This window comes from Morus notabilis, unplaced genomic scaffold (assembly GCF_000414095.1).
Source record: "Morus notabilis unplaced genomic scaffold, ASM41409v2 Scaffold1526, whole genome shotgun sequence".
In the NCBI taxonomy this organism is placed as follows: Eukaryota; Viridiplantae; Streptophyta; class Magnoliopsida; order Rosales; family Moraceae; genus Morus; species Morus notabilis.
Genome location: NW_010363878.1, coordinates 226,132 through 235,223, shown reverse-complemented (window position 1 = coordinate 235,223; position 9,092 = coordinate 226,132).

Sequence of the window (9,092 nt, the reverse complement as noted above, 5' to 3'; positions counted from 1 at the left end):
ACACCGTAAAAATCACCAACCCTGGGGACACTGTCGTTTTCATTAGTCTTGAGAAGATTTGAGTTTGGTAAGAAGGGTGATCTAACGGAGGATGATTACATCAGATTCCTCTGCGGCAGCGATTACAGTAGCGACCAGGTTAAGGTAATCACGACCAGGGTAGTGAACTGTGACGAAACAGAAAAAATGTACCCTTGGGAGCTCAACTACCCGGCGATCGCGGTTCGGATCAACGCATCAAGGCCGTCCAAATTAGTTGAGATTTCGGTCCCTAGAACTGTGACGCACGTTAGTGATGGTGCGGCCACCTACACCGTAAAAATCACCAACCCTGGGGACACTGTCGTTTTCATTAGTCTTGAGAAGATTTGAGTTTGGTAAGAAGGGTGATCTAACGGAGGATGATTACATCAGATTCCTCTGCGGCAGCGATTACAGTAGCGACCAGGTTAAGGTAATCACGACCAGGGTAGTGAACTGTGACGAAACAGAAAAAATGTACCCTTGGGAGCTCAACTACCCGGCGATCGCGGTTCGGATCAACGCATCAAGGCCGTCCAAATTAGTTGAGATTTCGGTCCCTAGAACTGTGACGCACGTTAGTGATGGTGCGGCCACCTACACCGTAAAAATCACCAACCCTGGGGACACTGTCGTTTTCATTAGTCTTGAGAAGATTTGAGTTTGGTAAGAAGGGTGATCTAACGGAGGATGATTACATCAGATTCCTCTGCGGCAGCGATTACAGTAGCGACCAGGTTAAGGTAATCACGACCAGGGTAGTGAACTGTGACGAAACAGAAAAAATGTACCCTTGGGAGCTCAACTACCCGGCGATCGCGGTTCGGATCAACGCATCAAGGCCGTCCAAATTAGTTGAGATTTCGGTCCCTAGAACTGTGACGCACGTTAGTGATGGTGCGGCCACCTACACCGTAAAAATCACCAACCCTGGGGACACTGTCGTTTTCATTAGTCTTGAGAAGATTTGAGTTTGGTAAGAAGGGTGATCTAACGGAGGATGATTACATCAGATTCCTCTGCGGCAGCGATTACAGTAGCGACCAGGTTAAGGTAATCACGACCAGGGTAGTGAACTGTGACGAAACAGAAAAAATGTACCCTTGGGAGCTCAACTACCCGGCGATCGCGGTTCGGATCAACGCATCAAGGCCGTCCAAATTAGTTGAGATTTCGGTCCCTAGAACTGTGACGCACGTTAGTGATGGTGCGGCCACCTACACCGTAAAAATCACCAACCCTGGGGACACTGTCGTTTTCATTAGTCTTGAGAAGATTTGAGTTTGGTAAGAAGGGTGATCTAACGGAGGATGATTACATCAGATTCCTCTGCGGCAGCGATTACAGTAGCGACCAGGTTAAGGTAATCACGACCAGGGTAGTGAACTGTGACGAAACAGAAAAAATGTACCCTTGGGAGCTCAACTACCCGGCGATCGCGGTTCGGATCAACGCATCAAGGCCGTCCAAATTAGTTGAGATTTCGGTCCCTAGAACTGTGACGCACGTTAGTGATGGTGCGGCCACCTACACCGTAAAAATCACCAACCCTGGGGACACTGTCGTTTTCATTAGTCTTGAGAAGATTTGAGTTTGGTAAGAAGGGTGATCTAACGGAGGATGATTACATCAGATTCCTCTGCGGCAGCGATTACAGTAGCGACCAGGTTAAGGTAATCACGACCAGGGTAGTGAACTGTGACGAAACAGAAAAAATGTACCCTTGGGAGCTCAACTACCCGGCGATCGCGGTTCGGATCAACGCATCAAGGCCGTCCAAATTAGTTGAGATTTCGGTCCCTAGAACTGTGACGCACGTTAGTGATGGTGCGGCCACCTACACCGTAAAAATCACCAACCCTGGGGACACTGTCGTTTTCATTAGTCTTGAGAAGATTTGAGTTTGGTAAGAAGGGTGATCTAACGGAGGATGATTACATCAGATTCCTCTGCGGCAGCGATTACAGTAGCGACCAGGTTAAGGTAATCACGACCAGGGTAGTGAACTGTGACGAAACAGAAAAAATGTACCCTTGGGAGCTCAACTACCCGGCGATCGCGGTTCGGATCAACGCATCAAGGCCGTCCAAATTAGTTGAGATTTCGGTCCCTAGAACTGTGACGCACGTTAGTGATGGTGCGGCCACCTACACCGTAAAAATCACCAACCCTGGGGACACTGTCGTTTTCATTAGTCTTGAGAAGATTTGAGTTTGGTAAGAAGGGTGATCTAACGGAGGATGATTACATCAGATTCCTCTGCGGCAGCGATTACAGTAGCGACCAGGTTAAGGTAATCACGACCAGGGTAGTGAACTGTGACGAAACAGAAAAAATGTACCCTTGGGAGCTCAACTACCCGGCGATCGCGGTTCGGATCAACGCATCAAGGCCGTCCAAATTAGTTGAGATTTCGGTCCCTAGAACTGTGACGCACGTTAGTGATGGTGCGGCCACCTACACCGTAAAAATCACCAACCCTGGGGACACTGTCGTTTTCATTAGTCTTGAGAAGATTTGAGTTTGGTAAGAAGGGTGATCTAACGGAGGATGATTACATCAGATTCCTCTGCGGCAGCGATTACAGTAGCGACCAGGTTAAGGTAATCACGACCAGGGTAGTGAACTGTGACGAAACAGAAAAAATGTACCCTTGGGAGCTCAACTACCCGGCGATCGCGGTTCGGATCAACGCATCAAGGCCGTCCAAATTAGTTGAGATTTCGGTCCCTAGAACTGTGACGCACGTTAGTGATGGTGCGGCCACCTACACCGTAAAAATCACCAACCCTGGGGACACTGTCGTTTTCATTAGTCTTGAGAAGATTTGAGTTTGGTAAGAAGGGTGATCTAACGGAGGATGATTACATCAGATTCCTCTGCGGCAGCGATTACAGTAGCGACCAGGTTAAGGTAATCACGACCAGGGTAGTGAACTGTGACGAAACAGAAAAAATGTACCCTTGGGAGCTCAACTACCCGGCGATCGCGGTTCGGATCAACGCATCAAGGCCGTCCAAATTAGTTGAGATTTCGGTCCCTAGAACTGTGACGCACGTTAGTGATGGTGCGGCCACCTACACCGTAAAAATCACCAACCCTGGGGACACTGTCGTTTTCATTAGTCTTGAGAAGATTTGAGTTTGGTAAGAAGGGTGATCTAACGGAGGATGATTACATCAGATTCCTCTGCGGCAGCGATTACAGTAGCGACCAGGTTAAGGTAATCACGACCAGGGTAGTGAACTGTGACGAAACAGAAAAAATGTACCCTTGGGAGCTCAACTACCCGGCGATCGCGGTTCGGATCAACGCATCAAGGCCGTCCAAATTAGTTGAGATTTCGGTCCCTAGAACTGTGACGCACGTTAGTGATGGTGCGGCCACCTACACCGTAAAAATCACCAACCCTGGGGACACTGTCGTTTTCATTAGTCTTGAGAAGATTTGAGTTTGGTAAGAAGGGTGATCTAACGGAGGATGATTACATCAGATTCCTCTGCGGCAGCGATTACAGTAGCGACCAGGTTAAGGTAATCACGACCAGGGTAGTGAACTGTGACGAAACAGAAAAAATGTACCCTTGGGAGCTCAACTACCCGGCGATCGCGGTTCGGATCAACGCATCAAGGCCGTCCAAATTAGTTGAGATTTCGGTCCCTAGAACTGTGACGCACGTTAGTGATGGTGCGGCCACCTACACCGTAAAAATCACCAACCCTGGGGACACTGTCGTTTTCATTAGTCTTGAGAAGATTTGAGTTTGGTAAGAAGGGTGATCTAACGGAGGATGATTACATCAGATTCCTCTGCGGCAGCGATTACAGTAGCGACCAGGTTAAGGTAATCACGACCAGGGTAGTGAACTGTGACGAAACAGAAAAAATGTACCCTTGGGAGCTCAACTACCCGGCGATCGCGGTTCGGATCAACGCATCAAGGCCGTCCAAATTAGTTGAGATTTCGGTCCCTAGAACTGTGACGCACGTTAGTGATGGTGCGGCCACCTACACCGTAAAAATCACCAACCCTGGGGACACTGTCGTTTTCATTAGTCTTGAGAAGATTTGAGTTTGGTAAGAAGGGTGATCTAACGGAGGATGATTACATCAGATTCCTCTGCGGCAGCGATTACAGTAGCGACCAGGTTAAGGTAATCACGACCAGGGTAGTGAACTGTGACGAAACAGAAAAAATGTACCCTTGGGAGCTCAACTACCCGGCGATCGCGGTTCGGATCAACGCATCAAGGCCGTCCAAATTAGTTGAGATTTCGGTCCCTAGAACTGTGACGCACGTTAGTGATGGTGCGGCCACCTACACCGTAAAAATCACCAACCCTGGGGACACTGTCGTTTTCATTAGTCTTGAGAAGATTTGAGTTTGGTAAGAAGGGTGATCTAACGGAGGATGATTACATCAGATTCCTCTGCGGCAGCGATTACAGTAGCGACCAGGTTAAGGTAATCACGACCAGGGTAGTGAACTGTGACGAAACAGAAAAAATGTACCCTTGGGAGCTCAACTACCCGGCGATCGCGGTTCGGATCAACGCATCAAGGCCGTCCAAATTAGTTGAGATTTCGGTCCCTAGAACTGTGACGCACGTTAGTGATGGTGCGGCCACCTACACCGTAAAAATCACCAACCCTGGGGACACTGTCGTTTTCATTAGTCTTGAGAAGATTTGAGTTTGGTAAGAAGGGTGATCTAACGGAGGATGATTACATCAGATTCCTCTGCGGCAGCGATTACAGTAGCGACCAGGTTAAGGTAATCACGACCAGGGTAGTGAACTGTGACGAAACAGAAAAAATGTACCCTTGGGAGCTCAACTACCCGGCGATCGCGGTTCGGATCAACGCATCAAGGCCGTCCAAATTAGTTGAGATTTCGGTCCCTAGAACTGTGACGCACGTTAGTGATGGTGCGGCCACCTACACCGTAAAAATCACCAACCCTGGGGACACTGTCGTTTTCATTAGTCTTGAGAAGATTTGAGTTTGGTAAGAAGGGTGATCTAACGGAGGATGATTACATCAGATTCCTCTGCGGCAGCGATTACAGTAGCGACCAGGTTAAGGTAATCACGACCAGGGTAGTGAACTGTGACGAAACAGAAAAAATGTACCCTTGGGAGCTCAACTACCCGGCGATCGCGGTTCGGATCAACGCATCAAGGCCGTCCAAATTAGTTGAGATTTCGGTCCCTAGAACTGTGACGCACGTTAGTGATGGTGCGGCCACCTACACCGTAAAAATCACCAACCCTGGGGACACTGTCGTTTTCATTAGTCTTGAGAAGATTTGAGTTTGGTAAGAAGGGTGATCTAACGGAGGATGATTACATCAGATTCCTCTGCGGCAGCGATTACAGTAGCGACCAGGTTAAGGTAATCACGACCAGGGTAGTGAACTGTGACGAAACAGAAAAAATGTACCCTTGGGAGCTCAACTACCCGGCGATCGCGGTTCGGATCAACGCATCAAGGCCGTCCAAATTAGTTGAGATTTCGGTCCCTAGAACTGTGACGCACGTTAGTGATGGTGCGGCCACCTACACCGTAAAAATCACCAACCCTGGGGACACTGTCGTTTTCATTAGTCTTGAGAAGATTTGAGTTTGGTAAGAAGGGTGATCTAACGGAGGATGATTACATCAGATTCCTCTGCGGCAGCGATTACAGTAGCGACCAGGTTAAGGTAATCACGACCAGGGTAGTGAACTGTGACGAAACAGAAAAAATGTACCCTTGGGAGCTCAACTACCCGGCGATCGCGGTTCGGATCAACGCATCAAGGCCGTCCAAATTAGTTGAGATTTCGGTCCCTAGAACTGTGACGCACGTTAGTGATGGTGCGGCCACCTACACCGTAAAAATCACCAACCCTGGGGACACTGTCGTTTTCATTAGTCTTGAGAAGATTTGAGTTTGGTAAGAAGGGTGATCTAACGGAGGATGATTACATCAGATTCCTCTGCGGCAGCGATTACAGTAGCGACCAGGTTAAGGTAATCACGACCAGGGTAGTGAACTGTGACGAAACAGAAAAAATGTACCCTTGGGAGCTCAACTACCCGGCGATCGCGGTTCGGATCAACGCATCAAGGCCGTCCAAATTAGTTGAGATTTCGGTCCCTAGAACTGTGACGCACGTTAGTGATGGTGCGGCCACCTACACCGTAAAAATCACCAACCCTGGGGACACTGTCGTTTTCATTAGTCTTGAGAAGATTTGAGTTTGGTAAGAAGGGTGATCTAACGGAGGATGATTACATCAGATTCCTCTGCGGCAGCGATTACAGTAGCGACCAGGTTAAGGTAATCACGACCAGGGTAGTGAACTGTGACGAAACAGAAAAAATGTACCCTTGGGAGCTCAACTACCCGGCGATCGCGGTTCGGATCAACGCATCAAGGCCGTCCAAATTAGTTGAGATTTCGGTCCCTAGAACTGTGACGCACGTTAGTGATGGTGCGGCCACCTACACCGTAAAAATCACCAACCCTGGGGACACTGTCGTTTTCATTAGTCTTGAGAAGATTTGAGTTTGGTAAGAAGGGTGATCTAACGGAGGATGATTACATCAGATTCCTCTGCGGCAGCGATTACAGTAGCGACCAGGTTAAGGTAATCACGACCAGGGTAGTGAACTGTGACGAAACAGAAAAAATGTACCCTTGGGAGCTCAACTACCCGGCGATCGCGGTTCGGATCAACGCATCAAGGCCGTCCAAATTAGTTGAGATTTCGGTCCCTAGAACTGTGACGCACGTTAGTGATGGTGCGGCCACCTACACCGTAAAAATCACCAACCCTGGGGACACTGTCGTTTTCATTAGTCTTGAGAAGATTTGAGTTTGGTAAGAAGGGTGATCTAACGGAGGATGATTACATCAGATTCCTCTGCGGCAGCGATTACAGTAGCGACCAGGTTAAGGTAATCACGACCAGGGTAGTGAACTGTGACGAAACAGAAAAAATGTACCCTTGGGAGCTCAACTACCCGGCGATCGCGGTTCGGATCAACGCATCAAGGCCGTCCAAATTAGTTGAGATTTCGGTCCCTAGAACTGTGACGCACGTTAGTGATGGTGCGGCCACCTACACCGTAAAAATCACCAACCCTGGGGACACTGTCGTTTTCATTAGTCTTGAGAAGATTTGAGTTTGGTAAGAAGGGTGATCTAACGGAGGATGATTACATCAGATTCCTCTGCGGCAGCGATTACAGTAGCGACCAGGTTAAGGTAATCACGACCAGGGTAGTGAACTGTGACGAAACAGAAAAAATGTACCCTTGGGAGCTCAACTACCCGGCGATCGCGGTTCGGATCAACGCATCAAGGCCGTCCAAATTAGTTGAGATTTCGGTCCCTAGAACTGTGACGCACGTTAGTGATGGTGCGGCCACCTACACCGTAAAAATCACCAACCCTGGGGACACTGTCGTTTTCATTAGTCTTGAGAAGATTTGAGTTTGGTAAGAAGGGTGATCTAACGGAGGATGATTACATCAGATTCCTCTGCGGCAGCGATTACAGTAGCGACCAGGTTAAGGTAATCACGACCAGGGTAGTGAACTGTGACGAAACAGAAAAAATGTACCCTTGGGAGCTCAACTACCCGGCGATCGCGGTTCGGATCAACGCATCAAGGCCGTCCAAATTAGTTGAGATTTCGGTCCCTAGAACTGTGACGCACGTTAGTGATGGTGCGGCCACCTACACCGTAAAAATCACCAACCCTGGGGACACTGTCGTTTTCATTAGTCTTGAGAAGATTTGAGTTTGGTAAGAAGGGTGATCTAACGGAGGATGATTACATCAGATTCCTCTGCGGCAGCGATTACAGTAGCGACCAGGTTAAGGTAATCACGACCAGGGTAGTGAACTGTGACGAAACAGAAAAAATGTACCCTTGGGAGCTCAACTACCCGGCGATCGCGGTTCGGATCAACGCATCAAGGCCGTCCAAATTAGTTGAGATTTCGGTCCCTAGAACTGTGACGCACGTTAGTGATGGTGCGGCCACCTACACCGTAAAAATCACCAACCCTGGGGACACTGTCGTTTTCATTAGTCTTGAGAAGATTTGAGTTTGGTAAGAAGGGTGATCTAACGGAGGATGATTACATCAGATTCCTCTGCGGCAGCGATTACAGTAGCGACCAGGTTAAGGTAATCACGACCAGGGTAGTGAACTGTGACGAAACAGAAAAAATGTACCCTTGGGAGCTCAACTACCCGGCGATCGCGGTTCGGATCAACGCATCAAGGCCGTCCAAATTAGTTGAGATTTCGGTCCCTAGAACTGTGACGCACGTTAGTGATGGTGCGGCCACCTACACCGTAAAAATCACCAACCCTGGGGACACTGTCGTTTTCATTAGTCTTGAGAAGATTTGAGTTTGGTAAGAAGGGTGATCTAACGGAGGATGATTACATCAGATTCCTCTGCGGCAGCGATTACAGTAGCGACCAGGTTAAGGTAATCACGACCAGGGTAGTGAACTGTGACGAAACAGAAAAAATGTACCCTTGGGAGCTCAACTACCCGGCGATCGCGGTTCGGATCAACGCATCAAGGCCGTCCAAATTAGTTGAGATTTCGGTCCCTAGAACTGTGACGCACGTTAGTGATGGTGCGGCCACCTACACCGTAAAAATCACCAACCCTGGGGACACTGTCGTTTTCATTAGTCTTGAGAAGATTTGAGTTTGGTAAGAAGGGTGATCTAACGGAGGATGATTACATCAGATTCCTCTGCGGCAGCGATTACAGTAGCGACCAGGTTAAGGTAATCACGACCAGGGTAGTGAACTGTGACGAAACAGAAAAAATGTACCCTTGGGAGCTCAACTACCCGGCGATCGCGGTTCGGATCAACGCATCAAGGCCGTCCAAATTAGTTGAGATTTCGGTCCCTAGAACTGTGACGCACGTTAGTGATGGTGCGGCCACCTACACCGTAAAAATCACCAACCCTGGGGACACTGTCGTTTTCATTAGTCTTGAGAAGATTTGAGTTTGGTAAGAAGGGTGATCTAACGGAGGATGATTACATC